The sequence below is a fragment of the Dendrobates tinctorius genome, unplaced genomic scaffold, assembly GCF_039654945.1.
Source record: "Dendrobates tinctorius isolate UK_male_01 unplaced genomic scaffold, ASM3965494v1 ptg000019l, whole genome shotgun sequence".
Classification (NCBI taxonomy): domain Eukaryota; kingdom Metazoa; phylum Chordata; class Amphibia; order Anura; family Dendrobatidae; genus Dendrobates; species Dendrobates tinctorius.
The window spans coordinates 25,566,157-25,588,954 of record NW_027361687.1 but is presented as its reverse complement, the minus strand read 5'-3'; the positions used below and the strand labels follow the sequence as shown (position 1 = coordinate 25,588,954).

At 48.5% G+C, this 22,798-nt stretch overlaps 1 protein-coding gene across 1 annotated transcript in view; it reads left to right on the top strand.

The window, feature by feature from the left end:
- Window positions 1-260: 260 nt before the first annotated feature.
- BAHD1 (bromo adjacent homology domain containing 1) overlaps window positions 261-22,798 on the top strand; it is a 161,276-nt gene continuing 138,738 nt past the window's right edge. The window contains exon 1 of the mRNA XM_073566719.1: window positions 261-415. The gene's annotated coding sequence lies outside the window, so the exon portion shown is untranslated. The remainder of the gene's footprint in view (window positions 416-22,798) is intronic.

Below are 22,798 nucleotides of genomic sequence, written 5' to 3'. Positions count from 1 at the left end.
TCGCGTATCCTGTGCCCATTTCTCTGGGCATATTTGCACCGATATTCCCTAGAAAACAGTTGCCATTCCTCATCGTTCCGCATGCAATATAGGTAAAAGACGTCTTGTTGAGTATTTTTCGGAATATTCGCACTTCTCCGCTTCGATGTATGTAGTTGGCATTCCTTTTTACAGACTGAAGCTGTCATTCCTTTTAGTATGTCCCCTCCCATCCCCTGTAGCCACCGTCTCTCACTCCTCCTTTCCACAGATGGCTGCTGCTGCTTCTGCTCTTCTCCTCCTCCTCCTCCTCTTCTGCTCTTCGTGTGTTTTCTTTTAATGCAAATTAAGACTCGGGAAAATCCAGAATCCCTGGAAAGATGGCGCAAAAAGGGTGCCCCCTGGGATATGGCTCCTGCCACAGCCTATGTTCCAGGTAAGAGCCTGGTGTTTTCTCTGCTGTCTGTTCCCCTCTCACCCTTGCATGTTGATGGCTTCTGTGTAGTATGTGCACTGTAGTGCTCTGCTGGGCTTATAAAGTGCAGTTATCCTAATAAGCGTCTATAATTAGCCCTGATCCTGTTGGGTGGCTTCCAGTCACTCTGCATAACAAAAGTGCCTCCCACATGATGGATGTGCCCTCCCTGGGTGCTGCACACCTGTTTGACGTGATATGTGGGTGTCTTCTTCTCTGTCATACTATGACTGGTTGCTTGCAGGCTGTCGCCCGCCACTGCCCATGAGAAGGCATGCAGGAAGGTTTGCCTGGGACTTGGGCTCTGGCTGCTTGGCAGGGTGCATTCCAGTCTAAGTACATTATAATGGCTCAGTACGGATACAGAAAACAAGGACATATAGCTATACGTGAGGCATATGTGATAGCTGTGCTACGTATAGAGCCTGTGACGGTATCATGGTGATTGTGCCAGTTATAGTGTCTCTGACGGTGGTATCAGGGTAGTGGTGCCAGTTATGGTGCTCCTCGTGGTGGTATCATGGTAGTGGTGCCAGTTATGGTGTATGTGAGGGTGGTCTCATGGTAGTGGTGCCAGTTTTGGTGCTCGTTATGGTGGTATTGTAAGGAGGTGGCGGGTACCCTCAATAGCCGTCTTCCTCCTGAATAACAAACGCCTGTGTAACGCACTGTATATGTTCTCTTCATGTTATACACTGTAATGTGAATGGATTTAGCTTAGGGATAGAGAGCTAAGGGTTAAATAGTTGGGAGGAGTTAAAAGGGGGACGGTGCAAAGCCTCTGGACTTAGGGAAAGGACTTCCTGCCTTCAGGTTGAGCCAGGGCAGGAGGACATGCACCATAGCAAGGACATAGGATTCCCTGGTTGGGGGGATAAAAACTGCCCTTGTTTGACCGGTAGTGTAGATGGACATTGGCTCTGCGGGATCTACCCCAGGAGAAATACAGGGTTCGGCACCAGGACAGGAGCTGGTGCCGTGCCGCCTACTGAATTTGCAGTTAATGTGCAGGAAACATTGCCTTATTTATACCATGTTCAGTAAAGTTTACTGTTGGAACAGAACTTTGGCTTGTGGTGTTTTCTGAGACCTCGTCCCCTGCAACTGAAGTGAACGTATGATGAAGGTAACTGACTGTACCGCAGGACTAGGACTTCACCTGTTTTGTCTGTGCAAAGTGCTGGGGTGCTCACTGACTGTGGCTTAGTAGACTCGCCCACGACTACCACCCTGTGCCACCTTGTTACCTGCAGAAGCCCTGCAGCTACAGGACTAGTGTAAAAGATTCCCAGGACTTGTGAACGGACGACTGAGCTGTGGTCCATATGGTGCCAAACACTGTCGAGAAGGAGACAGTCGGAGCGAAAATGGAGGGCGGTGCCACCTTTCGTGGGCGTCCTAGAAAGAAACTGGCAACAAAAGGTAGGAGGCCGTGGCCTGAGCATCCCACTGTGATTAATGCCCACCCAAATTGGGTGCGGGCGAAGAAGAGGCTTCAACCTTTCAAGCAGAGTGTGAATAAATGGGTGGAGCAGCCAGAGGTGACTACTCCCATGAACTAGAGTAGCCCAGAAGGACGAGACAGCGTGTTGGGAGAGGAGACGCCATTGCCTGACAACATGGGAAGGCGAATCATGTCCTTCTGCGGTGGCATCGGACGTCAGGACTGGAAGCGATCTGTAGCCCGGGCGGAGATGGACCTGCACTTCGAGACCTGGTGGATAAGCGAGTGGGAGGAGTGGCGCCCTTTGATGATTGGACAAGAAGGCTGTCGAGGACGAGGATATCTCGGGAATGGCCGAACCGGAAACGGCTCGAAAAACATTGGAGGCTGTTCTGGGAGGGGTCATCACGACCGTAGTTCCCGGCTCACGCAGTCGCATGAAAAGATCGTCACCGGGTGCAGTGGCGTTGAGTAGGGAACCCGAGTCCAACCAGACTGTCCCATCAACTGCTACCCCCTCATCTCCCGCAGCACCACCATCTTCGACAACTCCTGCTGCTTTTTCCGGCGCCTACCTGGAGGAGTCCAAAGAGCGTTCTCCCAAGGAGGACCAGTAGATCCAAAGAGTGATAGAGGAGAAAAAGCAGCGAGAACGCTGAAATGTGAGGGAGCTACAATGCCCCAGCAGGGAAGCCATGTCAGACCGGATCACCTACGGGTATATTAAGTACTTTCATCCTATCCGGGGATATAGCTTCATCTACGAGCCTGAGACCCGAGAGAAGGTCTATGTTAACGCCGGGTCTTTTCGCTGTCACGGCCCCTTACAGGAATGGGACCGGGTGTCATTTGTCAAGGAGCAGGGACCTTGGGGGCTATATGCGGTGGCCATCATGATGGTCTCCAGTACGAAGGAATGACCGGAGCATACAGCTCGAAGTGATATGCGGCTGGCTGCAATGGTCGCAGGTCTGGCAGCTAGCCAGGAAGAAGCGGTGCCTGGACAGAATGTGGCGACAGCAGTTGAACCACCAGCAAATTGTGAACCACCACATTCTGGTGCAGGGCCCAAATGCAGCCAATTACTCTCATTAGCGGCTGTGCATAGACTGATGCGGTCTTGTTTAATGTTGTGCTGGTTGCACCTGCTGGACAAAAGAGACTGTTCCGCATCTCTGAAAGGGCAGTGAGCCCTATATGGCACCAGGACTGGGTGTCAGTGGTGACCAGTATAGTCATGGTTGCAGAACGTTTTGTGCGTTTTTCCCCCTCCTCCAAGTTTTAGTTACACACGTTGCGCACCCCCTGCTGGATTACGGGGCTGAAACCTTACAAGTGTTAATCACTATGGACTATGTGTGCAACTGCTTTAAAGGGAATCTGTCAGCCCTTTTTCCGACTATGAGCTGCCGGCATCAAAATCAGGGGCTTATCTACAGCATTCTGTAATGCTTAGACATACTGACCCCTGCAGTAAAATAAACTACCTACGGATGAAGAAGTGTATATAATTAGAAAAAATATTTTTTTAAAAATCACTTTATTTCACCAATATTTAAAAAAACATGAATACATAAAAAATAGGATACCACAAACCATGCCCCCAGGAAGAAGCATCAGCGAAACGCACGTCAGGGTTGGGAGTGTCAGCGTGCCACTCGGCGTTATATGTACAAAGCAACACAAAGTACAGATAATGTGTGGGGCACGGAGCATTGGCGGTCTATTATGAATTTAAGTCCGTAACCACCAGTGTGATTATCTATGAGATCTGTTTGCATCATGTCACGTTAAGTAACATAGTCGATTCAGCTGTGTTTTCGCTCAATTGCATTATATTGCAGTGGCCGTGAATTGGTATCTGCAAGCATGAATATAAAAAGAGGATTCCATAATAATGAGTTGTTAAACGTATGCTACAGGGGTAACTAAGATACTGTAATTAGTGGCATGATTATATATACATTGATTATTTAAAAAGACTTTGACCAAACATTTGTATTGTATATTCCTGTATATATTTTTGAGTCGCTTTTAGCTGACCTCTTGTGTGTTCATGGTTTGAGGTATCCTATTTTTTATCTATTCATGTTTTTTAAATATTGGTGAAATAAAGTGATTTTTTAAAAAAATATTTTTTCTAACTATATACACTTCTTGATCCGTACGTAGTTTATTTTACTGCAGGGGTCAGTATGTCTATATATTATATGAAGTGTTGCCCATTCTGGTTCTAGGAATATGGGCTTGGGTAGTGTGCTAACCATTCTGCAATGCTGTAGATAAACCCCCGATGTAACCTGAAAGATAAGAAAAAAGAGTTAGATTATACTCACCCGGGGGTCCGGTCCGGTCCGATGAGTGTCGCCGTCCGGTCCGGCGCCTCCCATCTTCTAACAGGACGTCCTCTTCTTTGCTGCCTGTCGTGGTTCCGGCGCAAGCGCACTGCTCTGCTGGTCCTCTCCCGGCGCCTGCGCACTGCAGTATTCTGCTCTGCCCTCAACAGGGCAGAGCAGTGCGCTTACGCCAGAGCCACGACAGGCAGCAAAGAAGAGGACGTCACCGTTGGAAGATGGGAGGCGCAGGACCGCAACACCATCTTCTCTTTCAGGTTACATCAGGGGCTTAGCTACAGCATTACAGAATGCTGTAGCTAAGCCCCTGATGTCAGTGCTGGCAGCTCATAGTCGAAAAAAGGGGTGACAGATTCCCTTTAACAACTGAACTGTTTTTAACCTTGAAATTTACCTTTCTTTTAACCATGGACTGTGCCCTGATAAAAGCAGCCAACCAGTGTTTAAAGGCCTGTGATCTGCTCAAAGGAGGCAGGGGGAGAGATCTGTGCAGGAGGACCCGAGGAGCGAGCCGGGTCAGGACCATATGGACTGGACTATGGACCTGAACTGATACTATATGGTACCTCTGAATTGTTGTTACTGGTTACCTTATGTGGACGGCGCCTAGGAGTCACAGGACCGGAGTCAGTTGTACTGCAAAAGGAACTTGGACTTTTTGGTTTTGGGGCTCCAAAGGAGTGGGGCGAGGTCACAGTTGACCCACAAGAAATATTTAAAAAAAAAACTGCATTAACTTTCTTAATGTTGTATAAATGTTGACCACGGTCTTTAAAGTTACAGGCGCAATCATGGTTGGGGAAGACCATGTTTTAGGAGAGAGGAGTGTAAGGAGGTGGCGGGGACCCTCAAATGCATTCTCCCTACTAAATAATGAACACCGGTGTTGCGTGCAGCTGCCTGACGTTTTCTAATGTTCTTGCAATATGTAACGAGCTGTATGTTCTCTTAATGTTTCACACTGAAATGTCAATGCATTTGTACATGTTTAGCTTAGGGATAGAGAGCTATGGGTTAAATAGTTGGGAGGAGTTAAAAGGAGGACGGTGCAAAGCATCTGGACTTAGGGAAAGGGCTTCCTGCCTTCAGGGAGAGCCTGGGCAGGCTTGCCCAGGGCAGGATATGCACCATAGCAAGGACAGATGATTTAATGGTCGGGGGGATAAAAGCTGCCCTAGCTTGACGGGAAGTGTGGACAGACATTGGCTCTGCGGGATCGATCCCAGGAGAAATACAGGGTAAAGGACCAGGACAGGAGCTGGTGTCGTGCTGCCTACTGAAGTCGCAGGGAAAGCGCAGGAAACATTGCCTTATTTGTACTGTGTTCAGTAAAGTTTACCATTGGAACAGAAATTTGGCTTGTCGTGTTTACTGAGACCTCGTCTCCTGTAGCCGAAGTGAACATGTCCTGGAGGTAACTGACTGTCTTTTGATGTGCAAGGTGCCAGGGTGCTCACTGACTGTGGCTTAGTAGACTCGCCCACGACTACCACCCCATGCCACCTTGTTGCAGCATCATGGTACTGGTGCCAGTTATGGTGCTCGTCATGGTGGTATCATGGTAGTAGTGCCAGTTATGGTGCCTCTAAGGATGGTTAAATGGTAGTGGTGCCAGTTATGGTGCTCGTCATGGTGTTATCATGGTAGTGGTGCCAGTTATGGTCCTTGTCATGGTAGTGGTGCCAGTTATGGTGCCTCTAAGAATGGTAAAATGGTGCCAGTTATGGTGCTCATCATGGTGGTATCATGGTAGTGGAGTGAGTTATGCTGTCTGTGAGGATGGTATAATGGTAGTGGTGCCAGATATGTGCTGATCATGGTGGTATCATGCTAGTGGTGCCAGTTGTGGTGCTCGTCATGATGGTATCATTTTAGTTGTACCAGTTATGGCACCTGTGAGGGTGGTATCATGGTAGTGGTGTCAGTTATGACGCTTGTGAGTGTGGTATCATGGTAGTGGTGAGAGTTATGGTGCCTGTGAAGGTGGCATCATAGTTGTGGAGCCAGTTATGTTGTCTGTGAGGATGGTTTAATGGTATTGGTGCCAGTTATGTGCTGATCATGGTGTATCACGGTAGTGGTGCCAGTTATGACGCCTGTGAGGGTGTTATCATGGTAGTGGTGATGGTTATGGTGCCTCTGAGGGAAGTGTCATGGTAGGTGGCATCATAGTTGTGGAGCCAGATATGGTGTCTGTGAGGATGGTGTCATGGTAATGGTGCCAGTTATGGTACCACTGAGGATGGTATCATGGTAGTGATGCCAGTTATAGTACCTCTGAGGGAGGTATCATGGTAGTAGTGCCAGTTATGGTACCTCTGAGGGAGGTATGATGGTAGTAGTCCCAGTTATGGTACCTCTGAGGGAGGTATCATGGTAGTGGTGCCAGTTATGGTGCCTCTGAGGGAGGTATCATGGTAGTGGTGCCAATTATGGTACCACTGAGGATGGTATCATGGTAGTGTAGCCAATTATGGTGCCTCTCATGGAGGTATCATGGTAGTGATGCAAGTTATGGTGTCTGTGAGGATGGTATCATGGTAGTGGTGACAGTTATTGTGCCTCTGAGGGAGGTATCATGGTATTGGTGCCAGTTATGGTGTCTGTGAGGGTGGTGTAATGGTAGTGGTGCCAGTTATGGTGTCTGTGATTGTTCTATAATGGTGGTGGTGTCAGTTATGGTGTCTGTGAGGGTGGTATAATGGTAGTGGTGTCAGTTATGGTGCTCGTCTTGGTGTATCATGATAGTAGTGGTGACAGTTGTGGCGCCTGTGAGGGTGGTATCATGGTATTGGTGCCAATTATGGTGCCTCTGAGGGAGGTATCATGGTATTGGTGCCAGTTATGGTGTCTGTGAGGGTGGTATCATGGTAGTGGTGCCAGTTATGGTGCCTCTGAGGGAGATATCATGGTAGTGGTGCCAGTTATGGTGCTTGTGAGGGTGGTATAATGGTAGTGGTGTCAGTTATGGAGCCTGTGAGGGTGGTATCATGGTAGTAGTGCCAGTTATGGTGCTTGTGAGGGTGGTATAATGGTAGTGGTGTTAGTTATGGAGCCTGTGAGGGAGATATCATGGTAGTGGTGCCAGTTATGGTGCTTGTGAGGGTGGTATAATGGTAGTGGTGTCAGTTATGGAGCCTGTGAGGGTGGTATCATGGTAGTGGTGCCAGTTATGGTGCGTGTGAGGGAGGTATAATGGTAGTGGTGTCAGTTATGGTGCCTGTGTGGGAGGTATCATGGTAGTAGTGCCAGTTATGGTGCCTGTGAGGGTGGTATAATGGTAGTGGTGTCATTTATGGTGCTCGTCTTGGTGTATCATGATAGTGGTGACAGTTGTGGCGCCTGTGAGGGAGGTATCTTGGTAGTGGTGTCAGTTATGGCACCTGTGAGGGTGGTATCATGGTATTGGTGCCAATTATAGTGCCTCTGAGGGAGGTATCATGGTATTGGTGCCAGTTATGGTGTCTGTGAGGGTGGTGTAATGGTAGTGGTGCCAGTTATGGTGTCTGTGATTGTGCTATAATGGTGGTGGTGTCAGTTATGGTGTCTGTGAGGGTGGTATAATGGTAGTGGTGTCAGTTATGGTGCTCGTCTTGGTGTATCATGATAGTGGTGACAGTTGTGGCGCCTGTGAGGGTGGTATCATGGTATTGGTGCCAATTATGGTGCCTCTGAGGGAGGTATCATGGTATTGGTGCCAGTTATGGTGTCTGTGAGGGTGGTATCATGGTAGTGGTGCCAGTTATGGTGCCTCTGAGGGAGATATCATGGTAGTGGTGCCAGTTATGGTGCTTGTGAGGGTGGTATAATGGTAGTGGTGTCAGTTATGGAGCCTGTGAGGGTGGTATCATGGTAGTAGTGCCAGTTATGGTGCTTGTGAGGGTGGTATAATGGTAGTGGTGTTAGTTATGGAGCCTGTGAGGGAGATATCATGGTAGTGGTGCCAGTTATGGTGCTTGTGAGGGTGGTATAATGGTAGTGGTGTCAGTTATGGAGCCTGTGAGGGTGGGATCATGGTAGTGGTGCCAGTTATGGTGCGTGTGAGGGAGGTATAATGGTAGTGGTGTCAGTTATGGTGCCTGTGTGGGAGGTATCATGGTAGTAGTGCCAGTTATGATGCCTGTGAGGGTGGTATAATGGTAGTGGTGTCATTTATGGTGCTCGTCTTGGTGTATCATGATAGTGGTGACAGTTGTGGCGCCTGTGAGGGTGGTATCATGGTATTGGTGCCAGTTATGGTGTCTGTGAGGGTGGTATCATGGTAGTGGTGCCAGTTATTGTGCCTCTGAGGGAGATATCATGGTAGTGGTGCCAGTTATGGTGCTTGTGAGGGTGGTATAATGGTAGTGGTGTCAGTTATGGAGCCTGTGAGGGTGGTATCATGCTAGTGGTGACAGTTATGGTACGTGTGAGGGAGGTATAATGGTAGTGGTGTCAGTTATGGTGCCTGTGTGGGAGGTATCATGGCAGTAGTGCCAGTTATGGTGCCTGTGAGGGTGGTATAATGGTAGTGGTGTCAGTTATGGCACCTGTGAGGGTGGTATCATGGTAGTGGTGCCAGTTATGGTGCGTGTGAGGGTGGTATCATGGTAGTGGTGCCAGTTATGGTGCGTGTGAGGGTGGTATCATGGTAGTGGTGCCAGTTATGGTGTCTGTGAGGGTGGTATAATGGTAGTGATGTCAGTTATGGTGTCTGTGAGGGTGGTATAATGGTAGTGGTGTCAGTTATGGCGCCTGTGAGGGTGGTATCATGGTAGTGGTGCCAGTTGTGGTGTCTGTGAGGGTGGTATAATGGTAGTGATGTCAGTTATGGTGCCTCTGAGGGTGATATAATGGTAGTGGTGCCAGTTATGGTGCTTGTGAGGGTGGTATTATGGTAGTGGTGCCAGTTATGGTGCGTGTGAGGGAGGTATAATGGTAGTGGTGTCAGTTATGGTGCCTGTGTGGGAGGTATCATGGTAGTAGTGCCAGTTATGGTGCCTGTAAGGGTGGTATAATGGTAGTGGTGTCAGTTATGGTGCCTGTGAGGGTGGTATCATGCTAGTGGTGCCAGTTATGGTACGTGTGAGGGTGGTATCATGGTAGTGGTGCCAGTTATTGTGCCTCTGAGGGAGATATCATGGTAGTGGTGCCAGTTATGGTGCTTGTGAGGGTGGTATAATGGTAGTGGTGTCAGTTATGGAGCCTGTGAGGGTGGTATCATGCTAGTGGTGCCAGTTATGGTACGTGTGAGGGAGGTATAATGGTAGTGGTGTCAGTTATGGTGCCTGTGTGGGAGGTATCATGGCAGTAGTGCCAGTTATGGTGCCTGTGAGGGTGGTATAATGGTAGTGGTGTCAGTTATGGCACCTGTGAGGGTGGTATCATGGTAGTGGTGCCAGTTATGGTGTCTGTGAGGGTGGTATAATGGTAGTGATGTCAGTTATGGTGCCTCTGAGGGTGATATAATGGTAGTGGTGCCAGTTATGGTGCTTGTGAGGGTGGTATAATGGTAGTGGTGCCAGTTATGGTGCCTGTGAGGGTGGTATCATGGTAGTGGTGCCAGTTATGGTGTCTGTGAGGGTGGTATAATGGTAGTGATGTCAGTTATGGTGCCTCTGAGGGTGATATAATGGTAGTGGTGCCAGTTATGGTGCTTGTGAGGGTGGTATTATGGTAGTGGTGCCAGTTATGGTGCGTGTGAGGGAGGTATAATGGTAGTGGTGTCAGTTATGGTGCCTGTGTGGGAGGTATCATGGTAGTAGTGCCAGTTATGGTGCCTGTAAGGGTGGTATAATGGTAGTGGTGTCAGTTATGGCGCCTGTGAGGGTGATATCATGGTAGTGATGTCAGTTATGGTGCCTCTGAGGGTGATATAATGGTAGAGGTGCCAGTTATGGTGCTTGTGAGGGTGGTATAATGGTAGTGGTGCCAGTTATGGTGCCTGTGTGGGAGGTATAATGGTAGTGGTGTCAGTTATGGTGTCTGTGAGGGTGGTATAATGGTAGTGGTGTCCGTTATGGTGCCCGTGAGGGTGGTATAATGGTAGTGATGTCAGTTATGGTGCCTCTGAGGGTGATATAATGGTAGTGGTGTCAGTTATGGTGCCTCTGAGTCTGGTATAATGGTAGTGATGTCAGTTATGGTGCCTGTGAGGGTGATATAATGGTAGTGGTGTCAGTTATGGTGCCTCTGAGGGTGGCATAATGGTAGTGGTGTCAGTTATGGTGTCTGTGAGGGTGGTAAAATGGTAGTGGTGTCAGTTATGGTGTCTGTGAGGGTGGTATAATGGTAGTGATGTCAGTTATGGTGCCTCTGAGGGTGGTATAATGGTAGTGATGTCAGTTATGGTGCCTGTTTGGGAGGTATCATGGCAGTAGTGCCAGTTATGGTGCCTGTGAGGGTGGTATAATGGTAGTGGTGTCAGTTATGGCACCTGTGAGGGTGGTATCATGGTAGTGGTGCCAGTTATGGTGTCTGTGAGGGTGGTATAATGGTAGTGATGTCAGTTATGGTGCCTCTGAGGGTGATATAATGGCAGTGGTGCCAGTTATGGTGCTTGTGAGGGTGGTATAATGGTAGTGGTGCCAGTTATGGTGCCTGTGAGGGTGGTATCATGGTAGTGGTGCCAGTTATGGTGTCTGTGAGGGTGGTATAATGGTAGTGATGTCAGTTATGGTGTCTGTGAGGGTGGTATCATGGTAGTGGTGTCAGTTATGGCGCCTGTGAGGGTGGTATCATGGTAGTGGTGCCAGTTGTGGTGTCTGTGAGGGTGGTATAATGGTAGTGATGTCAGTTATGGTGCCTCTGAGGGTGATATAATGGTAGTGGTGCCAGTTATGGTGCTTGTGAGGGTGGTATTATGGTAGTGGTGCCAGTTATGGTGCGTGTGAGGGAGGTATAATGGTAGTGGTGTCAGTTATGGTGCCTGTGTGGGAGGTATCATGGTAGTAGTGCCAGTTATGGTGCCTGTAAGGGTGGTATAATGGTAGTGGTGTCAGTTATGGCGCCTGTGAGGGTGATATCATGGTAGTGGTGCCAGTTATGGTGTCTGTGAGGGTGGTATAATGGTAGTGATGTCAGTTATGGTGCCTCTGAGGGTGATATAATGGTAGAGGTGCCAGTTATGGTGCTTGTGAGGGTGGTATAATGGTAGTGGTGCCAGTTATGGTGCCTGTGTGGGAGGTATCATGGTAGAAGTGCCAGTTATGGTGTCTGTGAGGGTGGTATAATGGTAGTGGTGTCAGTTATGGTGTCTGTGAGGGTGGTATAATGGTAGTGGTGTTAGTTATGGTGCCTGTGAGGGTGGTATAATGGTAGTGGTGTCAGTTATGGTGCCTGTGTGGGAGGTATCATGGTAGTAGTGCCAGTTATGGTGCCTGTGAGGGTGGTATAATGGTAGTGGTGTCATTTATGGTGCTCGTCTTGGTGTATCATGATAGTGGTGACAGTTGTGGCGCCTGTGAGGGAGGTATCTTGGTAGTGGTGTCAGTTATGGCACCTGTGAGGGTGGTATCATGGTATTGGTGCCAGTTATGGTGTCTGTGAGGGTGGTATCATGGTAGTGGTGCCAGTTATTGTGCCTCTGAGGGAGATATCATGGTAGTGGTGCCAGTTATGGTGCTTGTGAGGGTGGTATAATGGTAGTGGTGTCAGTTATGGAGCCTGTGAGGGTGGTATCATGCTAGTGGTGCCAGTTATGGTACGTGTGAGGGAGGTATAATGGTAGTGGTGTCAGTTATGGTGCCTGTGTGGGAGGTATCATGGCAGTAGTGCCAGTTATGGTGCCTGTGAGGGTGGTATAATGGTAGTGGTGTCAGTTATGGCACCTGTGAGGGTGGTATCATGGTAGTGGTGCCAGTTATGGTGTCTGTGAGGGTGGTATAATGGTAGTGATGTCAGTTATGGTGCCTCTGAGGGTGATATAATGGTAGTGGTGCCAGTTATGGTGCTTGTGAGGGTGGTATAATGGTAGTGGTGCCAGTTATGGTGCCTGTGAGGGTGGTATCATGGTAGTGGTGCCAGTTATGGTGCGTGTGAGGGTGGTATAATGGTAGTGGTGCCAGTTATGGTGCTTGTGAGGGTGGTATAATGGTAGGGGTGCCAGTTATGGTGCGTGTGAGGGTGGTATCATGGTAGTGGTGCCAGTTATGGTGTCTGTGAGGGTGGTATAATGGTAGTGATGTCAGTAATGGCGCCTGTGAGGGTGGTATAATGGTAGTGGTGCCAGTTATGGTGTCTGTGAGGGTGGTATAATGGTAGTGATGTCAGTTATGGTGCCTCTGAGGGTGATATAATGGTAGTGGTGCCAGTTATGGTGCTTGTGAGGGTGGTATTATGGTAGTGGTGCCAGTTATGGTGCGTGTGAGGGAGGTATAATGGTAGTGGTGTCAGTTATGGTGCCTGTGTGGGAGGTATCATGGTAGTAGTGCCAGTTATGGTGCCTGTAAGGGTGGTATAATGGTAGTGGTGTCAGTTATGGCGCCTGTGAGGGTGGTATCATGCTAGTGGTGCCAGTTATGGTACGTGTGAGGGTGGTATCATGGTAGTGGTGCCAGTTATTGTGCCTCTGAGGGAGATATCATGGTAGTGGTGCCAGTTAAGGTGCTTGTGAGGGTGGTATAATGGTAGTGGTGTCAGTTATGGAGCCTGTGAGGGTGGTATCATGCTAGTGGTGCCAGTTATGGTACGTGTGAGGGAGGTATAATGGTAGTGGTGTCAGTTATGGTGCCTGTGTGGGAGGTATCATGGCAGTAGTGCCAGTTATGGTGCCTGTGAGGGTGGTATAATGGTAGTGGTGTCAGTTATGGCACCTGTGAGGGTGGTATCATGGTAGTGGTGCCAGTTATGGTGTCTGTGAGGGTGGTATAATGGTAGTGATGTCAGTTATGGTGCCTCTGAGGGTGATATAATGGTAGTGGTGCCAGTTATGGTGCTTGTGAGGGTGGTATAATGGTAGTGGTGCCAGTTATGGTGCCTGTGAGGGTGGTATCATGGTAGTGGTGCCAGTTATGGTGCTTGTGAGGGTGGTATAATGGTAGTGGTGTCAGTTATGGAGCCTGTGAGGGTGGTATCATGCTAGTGGTGCCAGTTATGGTACGTGTGAGGGAGGTATAATGGTAGTGGTGTCAGTTATGGTGCCTGTGTGGGAGGTATCATGGCAGTAGTGCCAGTTATGGTGCCTGTGAGGGTGGTATAATGGTAGTGGTGTCAGTTATGGCACCTGTGAGGGTGGTATCATGGTAGTGGTGCCAGTTATGGTGTCTGTGAGGGTGGTATAATGGTAGTGATGTCAGTTATGGTGCCTCTGAGGGTGATATAATGGTAGTGGTGCCAGTTATGGTGCTTGTGAGGGTGGTATAATGGTAGTGGTGCCAGTTATGGTGCCTGTGAGGGTGGTATCATGGTAGTGGTGCCAGTTATGGTGTCTGTGAGGGTGGTATAATGGTAGTGATGTCAGTTATGGTGTCTGTGAGGGTGGTATCATGGTAGTGGTGTCAGTTATGGCGCCTGTGAGGGTGGTATCATGGTAGTGGTGCCAGTTGTGGTGTCTGTGAGGGTGGTATAATGGTAGTGATGTCAGTTATGGTGCCTCTGAGGGTGATATAATGGTAGTGGTGCCAGTTATGGTGCTTGTGAGGGTGGTATTATGGTAGTGGTGCCAGTTATGGTGCGTGTGAGGGAGGTATAATGGTAGTTGTGTCAGTTATGGTGCCTGTGTGGGAGGTATCATGGTAGTAGTGCCAGTTATGGTGCCTGTAAGGGTGGTATAATGGTAGTGGTGTCAGTTATGGCGCCTGTGAGGGTGATATCATGGTAGTGGTGCCAGTTATGGTGTCTGTGAGGGTGGTATAATGGTAGTGATGTCAGTTATGGTGCCTCTGAGGGTGATATAATGGTAGAGGTGCCAGTTATGGTGCTTGTGAGGGTGGTATAATGGTAGTGGTGCCAGTTATGGTGCCTGTGTGGGAGGTATCATGGTAGAAGTGCCAGTTATGGTGTCTGTGAGGGTGGTATAATGGTAGTGGTGTCAGTTATGGTGTCTGTGAGGGTGGTATAATGGTAGTGGTGTCAGTTATGGTGCCTGTGAGGGTGGTATAATGGTAGTGATGTCAGTTATGGTGCCTCTGAGGGTGATATAATGGTAGTGGTGTCAGTTATGGTGCCTCTGAGGGTGGTATAATGGTAGTGATGTCAATTATGGTGCCTGTGAGGGTGATATAATGGTAGTGGTGTCAGTTATGGTGCCTCTGAGGGTGGTATAATGGTAGTGGTGTCAGTTATGGTGTCTGTGAGGGTGGTATAATGGTAGTGATGTCAGTTATGGTGCCTCTGAGGGTGGTATAATGGTAGTGATGTCAGTTATGGTGCCTGTGTGGGAGGTATCATGGCAGTAGTGCCAGTTATGGTGCCTGTGAGGGTGGTATAATGGTAGTGGTGTCAGTTATGGCACCTGTGAGGGTGGTATCATGGTAGTGGTGCCAGTTATGGTGTCTGTGAGGGTGGTATAATGGTAGTGGTGTCAGTTATGGTGTCTGTGAGGGTGGTAAAATGGTAGTGGTGTCAGTTATGGTGTCTGTGAGGGTGGTATAATGGTAGTGATGTCAGTTATGGTGCCTCTGAGGGTGGTATAATGGTAGTGATGTCAGATATGGTGCCTGTGTGGGAGGTATCATGGCAGTAGTGCCAGTTATGGTGCCTGTGAGGGTGGTATAATGGTAGTGGTGTCAGTTATGGCACCTGTGAGGGTGGTATCATGGTAGTGGTGCCAGTTATGGTGTCTGTGAGGGTGGTATAATGGTAGTGATGTCAGTTATGGTGCCTCTGAGGGTGATATAATGGTAGTGGTGCCAGTTATGGTGCTTGTGAGGGTGGTATAATGGTAGTGGTGCCATTTATGGTGCCTGTGAGGGTGGTATCATGGTAGTGGTGCCAGTTATGGTGTCTGTGAGGGTGGTATAATGGTAGTGATGTCAGTTATGGTGTCTGTGAGGGTGGTATCATGGTAGTGGTGTCAGTTATGGCGCCTGTGAGGGTGGTATCATGGTAGTGGTGCCAGTTGTGGTGTCTGTGAGGGTGGTATAATGGTAGTGATGTCAGTTATGGTGCCTCTGAGGGTGATATAATGGTAGTGGTGCCAGTTATGGTGCTTGTGAGGGTGGTATTATGGTAGTGGTGCCAGTTATGGTGCGTGTGAGGGAGGTATAATGGTAGTGGTGTCAGTTATGGTGCCTGTGTGGGAGGTATCATGGTAGTAGTGCCAGTTATGGTGCCTGTAAGGGTGGTATAATGGTAGTGGTGTCAGTTATGGCGCCTGTGAGGGTGATATCATGGTAGTGGTGCCAGTTATGGTGTCTGTGAGGGTGGTATAATGGTAGTGATGTCAGTTATGGTGCCTCTGAGGGTGATATAATGGTAGAGGTGCCAGTTATGGTGCAGGTGAGGGTGGTATAATGGTAGTGGTGCCAGTTATGGTGCCTGTGTGGGAGGTATCATGGTAGAAGTGCCAGTTATGGTGCCTGTGAGGGTGATATAATGGTAGTGGTGTCAGTTATGATGTCTGTGAGGGTGGTATAATGGTAGTGGTGTCAGTTATGGTGTCTGTGAGGGTGGTATAATGGTAGTGGTGCCAGTTATGGTGTCTGTGAGGGTGGTATAATGGTAGTGGTGCCAGTTATGGTGTCTGTGAGGGTGGTATAATGGTAGTGGTGCCAGTTATGGTGCCTCTGAGGGTGGTATAATGGTAGTGGTGCCAGTTATGGTGCCTCTGAGGGTGGTATAATGGTAGTGATGTCAGTTATGGTGCCTGTGAGGGTGGTATAATGGTAGTGGTGCCAGTTATGGTGCTTGTGAGGGTGGTATAATGGTAGTGGTGCCAGTTATGGTGCCTCTGAGGGTGGTATAATGGTAGTGGTGTCAGTTATGGTGTCTGTGAGGGTGGTATAATGGTAGTGGTGCCAGTTATGGTGCCTCTGAGGGTGGTATAATGGTAGTGATGTCAGTTATGGTGCCTGTGAGGGTGGTATAATGGTAGTGGTGCCAGTTATGGTGCTTGTGAGGGTGGTATAATGGTAGTGGTGCCAGTTATGGTGCCTCTGAGGGTGGTATAATGGTAGTGGTGTCAGTTATGGTGTCTGTGAGGGTGGTATAATGGTAGTGGTGCCAGTTATGGTGCCTCTGAGGGTGGTATAATGGTAGTGGTGCCAGTTATGGTGTCTGTGAGGGTGGTATAATGGTAGTGATGTCAGTTATGGTGCCTCTGAGGGTGATATAATGGTAGAGGTGCCAGTTATGGTGCTTGTGAGGGTGGTATAATGGTAGTGGTGCCAGTTATGGTGCCTGTATGGGAGGTATCATGGTAGAAGTGCCAGTTATGGTGTCTGTGAGGGTGGTATAATGGTAGTGGTGTCAGTTATGGTGTCTGTGAGGGTGGTATAATGGTAGTGATGTCAGTTATGGTGCCTCTGAGGGTGGTAAAATGGTAGTGGTGTCAGTTATGATGTCTGTGAGGGTGGTATAATGGTAGTGATGTCAGTTATGGTGCCTCTGAGGGTGGTAAAATGGTAGTGGTGTCAGTTATGGTGCCTGTGAGGGTGGTATAATGGTAGTGGTGCCAGTTATGGTGCCTGTGAGGGTGGTATAATGGTAGTGATGTCAGTTATGGTGCCTCTGAGGGTGATATAATGGTAGTGATGTCAGTTATGGTGCCTCTGAGGGTGGTAAAATGGTAGTGGTGTCAGTTATGATGTCTGTGAGGGTGGTATAATGGTAGTGGTGTTAGTTATGGTGTCTGTGAGGGTGGTATAATGGTAGTGGTGCCAGTTATGGTATCTGTGAGGGTGGTATAATGGTAGTGGTGCCAGTTATGGTGTCTGTGAGGGTGGTATAATGGTAGTGATGTCAGTTATGGTGCCTCTGAGGGTGGTAAAATGGTAGTGGTGTCAGTTATGGTGTCTGTGAGGGTGGTATAATGGTAGTGGTGCCAGTTATGGTGCCTCTGAGGGTGGTATAATGGTAGTGATGTCAGTTATGGTGCCTGTGAGGGTGATATAATGGTAGTGGTGTCAGTTATGGTGCCTCTGAGGGTGGTATAATGGTAGTGGTGCCAGTTATGGTGTCTCTGAGGGTGGTATAATGGTAGTGGTGCCAGTTATGGTGTCTCTGAGGGTGGTATAATGGTAGTGGTGTCAGTTATGGTGTCTGTGAGGGTGGTATAATGGTAGTGGTGCCAGTTATGGTGTCTGTGAGGGTGGTATAATGGTAGTGGTGCCAGTTATGGTGTCTGTGAGGGTGGTATAATGGTAGTGGTGCCAGTTATGGTGTCTGTGAGGGTGGTATAATGGTAGTGGTGCCAGTTATGGTGCCTCTGAGGGTGGTATAATGGTAGTGATGTCAGTTATGGTGCCTGTGAGGGTGGTATAATGGTAGTGGTGCCAGTTATGGTGCTTGTGAGGGTGGTATAATGGTAGTGGTGCCAGTTATGGTGCCTCTGAGGGTGGTATAATGGTAGTGGTGTCAGTTATGGTGTCTGTGAGGGTGGTATAATGGTAGTGGTGCCAGTTATGGTGCCTCTGAGGGTGGTATAATGGTAGTGATGTCAGTTATGGTGCCTGTGAGGGTGGTATAATGGTAGTGGTGCCAGTTATGGTGCTTGTGAGGGTGGTATAATGGTAGTGGTGCCAGTTATGGTGCCTCTGAGGGTGGTATAATGGTAGTGGTGTCAGTTATGGTGTCTGTGAGGGTGGTATAATGGTAGTGGTGCCAGTTATGGTGCCTCTGAGGGTGGTATAATGGTAGTGGTGCCAGTTATGGTGTCTGTGAGGGTGGTATAATGGTAGTGATGTCAGTTATGGTGCCTCTGAGGGTGATATAATGGTAGAGGTGCCAGTTATGGTGCTTGTGAGGGTGGTATAATGGTAGTGGTGCCAGTTATGGTGCCTGTATGGGAGGTATCATGGTAGAAGTGCCAGTTATGGTGTCTGTGAGGGTGGTATAATGGTAGTGGTGTCAGTTATGGTGTCTGTGAGGGTGGTATAATGGTAGTGATGTCAGTTATGGTGCCTCTGAGGGTGGTAAAATGGTAGTGGTGTCAGTTATGGTGTCTGTGAGGGTGGTATAATGGTAGTGGTGCCAGTTATGGTGCCTGTGAGGGTGGTATAATGGTAGTGATGTCAGTTATGGTGCCTCTGAGGGTGATATAATGGTAGTGATGTCAGTTATGGTGCCTCTGAGGGTGGTAAAATGGTAGTGGTGTCAGTTATGATGTCTGTGAGGGTGGTATAATGGTAGTGGTGTCAGTTATGGTGTCTGTGAGGGTGGTATAATGGTAGTGGTGCCAGTTATGGTATCTGTGAGGGTGGTATAATGGTAGTGGTGCCAGTTATGGTGTCTGTGAGGGTGGTATAATGGTAGTGATGTCAGTTATGGTGCCTCTGAGGGTGGTAAAATGGTAGTGATGTCAGTTATGGTGCCTGTGAGGGTGATATAATGGTAGTGGTGTCAGTTATGGTGCCTCTGAGGGTGGTATAATGGTAGTGGTGCCAGTTATGGTGTCTCTGAGGGTGGTATAATGGTAGTGGTGCCAGTTATGGTGTCTCTGAGGGTGGTATAATGGTAGTGGTGTCAGTTATGGTGTCTGTGAGGGTGGTATAATGGTAGTGGTGCCAGTTATGGTGTCTCTGAGGGTGGTATAATGGTAGTGGTGTCAGTTATGGTGTCTGTGAGGGTGGTATAATGGTAGTGGTGCCAGTTATGGTGTCTGTGAGGGTGGTATAATGGTAGTGGTGCCAGTTATGGTGTCTGTGAGGGTGGTATAATGGTAGTGGTGCCAGTTATGGTGTCTCTGAGGGTGGTAAAATGGTAGTGGTGTCAGTTATGGTGTCTGTGAGGGTGGTATAATGGTAGTGGTGCCAGTTATGGTGTCTCTGAGGGTGGTATAATGGTAGTGGTGCCAGTTATGGTGTCTGTGAGGGTGGTATAATGGTAGTGGTGCCAGTTATGGTGTCTGTGAGGGTGGTATAATGGTAGTGGTGCCAGTTATGGTGTCTCTGAGGGTGGTATAATGGTAGTGGTGCCAGTTATGGTGCCTGTATGGGAGGTATCATGGTAGAAGTGCCAGTTATGGTGTCTGTGAGGGTGGTATAATGGTAGTGGTGTCAGTTATGGTGTCTGTGAGGGTGGTATAATGGTAGTGATGTCAGTTATGGTGCCTCTGAGGGTGGTAAAATGGTAGTGGTGTCAGTTATGGTGTCTGTGAGGGTGGTATAATGGTAGTGGTGCCAGTTATGGTGCCTGTGAGGGTGGTATAATGATAGTGATGTCAGTTATGGTGCCTCTGAGGGTGATATAATGGTAGTGATGTCAGTTATGGTGCCTCTGAGGGTGGTAAAATGGTAGTGGTGTCAGTTATGATGTCTGTGAGGGTGGTATAATGGTAGTGGTGTCAGTTATGGTGTCTGTGAGGGTGGTATAATGGTAGTGGTGCCAGTTATGGTATCTGTGAGGGTGGTATAATGGTAGTGGTGCCAGTTATGGTGTCTGTGAGGGTGGTATAATGGTAGTGATGTCAGTTATGGTGCCTCTGAGGGTGGTAAAATGGTAGTGGTGTCAGTTATGGTGTCTGTGAGGGTGGTATAATGGTAGTGGTGCCAGTTATGGTGCCTCTGAGGGTGGTATAATGGTAGTGATGTCAGTTATGGTGCCTGTGAGGGTGATATAATGGTAGTGGTGTCAGTTATGGTGCCTCTGAGGGTGGTATAATGGTAGTGGTGCCAGTTATGGTGTCTCTGAGGGTGGTATAATGGTAGTGGTGCCAGTTATGGTGTCTCTGAGGGTGGTATAATGGTAGTGGTGTCAGTTATGGTGTCTGTGAGGGTGGTATAATGGTAGTGGTGCCAGTTATGGTGTCTCTGAGGGTGGTATAATGGTAGTGGTGCCAGTTATGGTGTCTGTGAGGGTGGTATAATGGTAGTGGTGCCAGTTATGGTGTCTGTGAGGGTGGTATAATGGTAGTGGTGCCAGTTATGGTGTCTCTGAGGGTGGTATAATGGTAGTGGTGCCAGTTATGGTGCCTGTATGGGAGGTATCATGGTAGAAGTGCCAGTTATGGTGTCTGTGAGGGTGGTATAATGGTAGTGATGTCAGTTATGGTGCCTCTGAGGGTGGTAAAATGGTAGTGGTGTCAGTTATGGTGTCTGTGAGGGTGGTATAATGGTAGTGGTGCCAGTTATGGTGCCTGTGAGGGTGGTATAATGGTAGTGATGTCAGTTATGGTGCCTCTGAGGGTGATATAATGGTAGTGATGTCAGTTATGGTGCCTCTGAGGGTGGTAAAATGGTAGTGGTGTCAGTTTTGATGTCTGTGAGGGTGGTATAATGGTAGTGGTGTCAGTTATGGTGTCTGTGAGGGTGGTATAATGGTAGTGGTGCCAGTTATGGTATCTGTGAGGGTGGTATAATGGTAGTGGTGCCAGTTATGGTGTCTGTGAGGGTGGTATAATGGTAGTGATGTCAGTTATGGTGCCTCTGAGGGTGGTAAAATGGTAGTGGTGTCAGTTATGGTGTCTGGGAGGGTGGTATAATGGTAGTGGTGCCAGTTATGGTGTCTCTGAGGGTGGTATAATGGTAGTGGTGTCAGTTATGGTGTCTGTGAGGGTGGTATAATGGTAGTGGTGCCAGTTATGGTGTCTGTGAGGGTGGTATAATGGTAGTGGTGCCAGTTATGGTGTCTGTGAGGGTGGTATAATGGTAGTGGTGCCAGTTATGGTGTCTCTGAGGGTGGTATAATGGTAGTGGTGCCAGTTATGGTGTCTGTGAGGGTGGTATAATGGTAGTGGTGCCAGTTATGGTGTCTCTGAGGGTGGTATAATGGTAGTGGTGTCAGTTATGGTGTCTGTGAGGGTGGTATAATGGTAGTGGTGTCAGTTATGGTGTCTGTGAGGGTGGTATAATGGTAGTGGTGTCAGTTATGGTGTCTGTGAGGGTGGTATAATGGTAGTGGTGCCAGTTATGGTGTCTGTGAGGGTGGTATAATGGTAGTGGTGCCAGTTATGGTGTCTGTGAGGGTGGTATAATGGTAGTGGTGCCAGTTATGGTGTCTGTGAGGGTGGTATAATGGTAGTGGTGCCAGTTATGGTGTCTCTGAGGGTGGTATAATGGTAGTGGTGCCAGTTATGGTGTCTCTGAGGGTGGTATAATGGTAGTGGTGCCAGTTATGGTGTCTCTGAGGGTGGTATAATGGTAGTGGTGTCAGTTATGGTGTCTGTGAGGGTGGTATAATGGTAGTGGTGTCAGTTATGGTGTCTGTGAGGGTGGTATAATGGTAGTGGTGCCAGTTATGGTGTCTGTGAGGGTGGTATAATGGTAGTGGTGCCAGTTATGGTGTCTGTGAGGGTGGTAAAATGGTAGTGGTGCCAGTTATGGTGTCTGTGAGGGTGGTATAATGGTAGTGGTGCCAGTTATGGTGTCTGTGAGGGTGGTATAATGGTAGTGGTGCCAGTTATGGTGTCTGTGAGGGTGGTATAATGGTAGTGGTGCCAGTTATGGTGTCTGTGAGGGTGGTATCAAGCTGTACGTACTGAAGGAACAGATGAAGTAGATGTCTGACTATGGGGCCTCTCCGGCCTGAGGTTACAGTAAGCTGTTCTGTATGACGTGCCCCTCAGTTCATGTTCTAGGCTCCATGAAATGGCCTCTTCTCAGATGCCCCCCTCACGTCCTCGTGCCACACACCTCTATTTGTCGTAGAGACGGCCCTTTGATAACCATTTATGAAAAGCGCGGCACGACTTGCGAGCTCCATTCATACATTTGCGGCCTTTAGCTGAGGTGATGTCACCTGTCATTAAGTTATGGCAGGCTCCGCGCTGCCGCTGTCCTCTCTACTTAGTCATCAAATTGTTCTTCGCTCCTTGATGTCTATCCTACCATTTGTCAGCGCTGCGCTGCGGTGAGAGACGAAGCATCCACATCCTAAGGACCTGACAAGCAGCGCCGTACAGCGCATGTGGACGTTTCTTAACCCCTTGTTGGCTGGGTGCCATTTTGCAAAACCTATTTTAGAATGATACCCTCATAGGGTTAAATGACAAATTCAGCTCTGCTACTCCTGTTGGTAGAAAAGCATTATTAGAATTCAGATTTTCCTGTGTTTTCTAAATGCAGGACTATATCTAGGGAATAGGCAGGGGTCAGCAACAGCCGGGGCTGTCAGGGCATGCTGGGAGTTGTAGTTTTACAGCAGCTGCAGTCACCTGTCAGGAGGAATTCCCTTTGCTGTAATGTCTGCTATACATAATAAGTGGGGGGCTGATAGAGTAATTACAGGAGAGACCACGGTGATGTGCAAGGTCCATACGACGCGCGCCAACAGCATGAGCTTTACCGCTGCAGTCAATTACTATTAAAGGTGTTAACTATTTCTGCACCTGATAGAAGAGCCCTGTTTCTATGTATTATGCACCCCATAATATCAAAGGGGCTCTCTGCACTCAAATGTAGCTCAGTGAACAAGGCACAAGACATGCTCTATCTTTCTTAAACGGGTTGTCCATTTTTGGAAACATTTTCT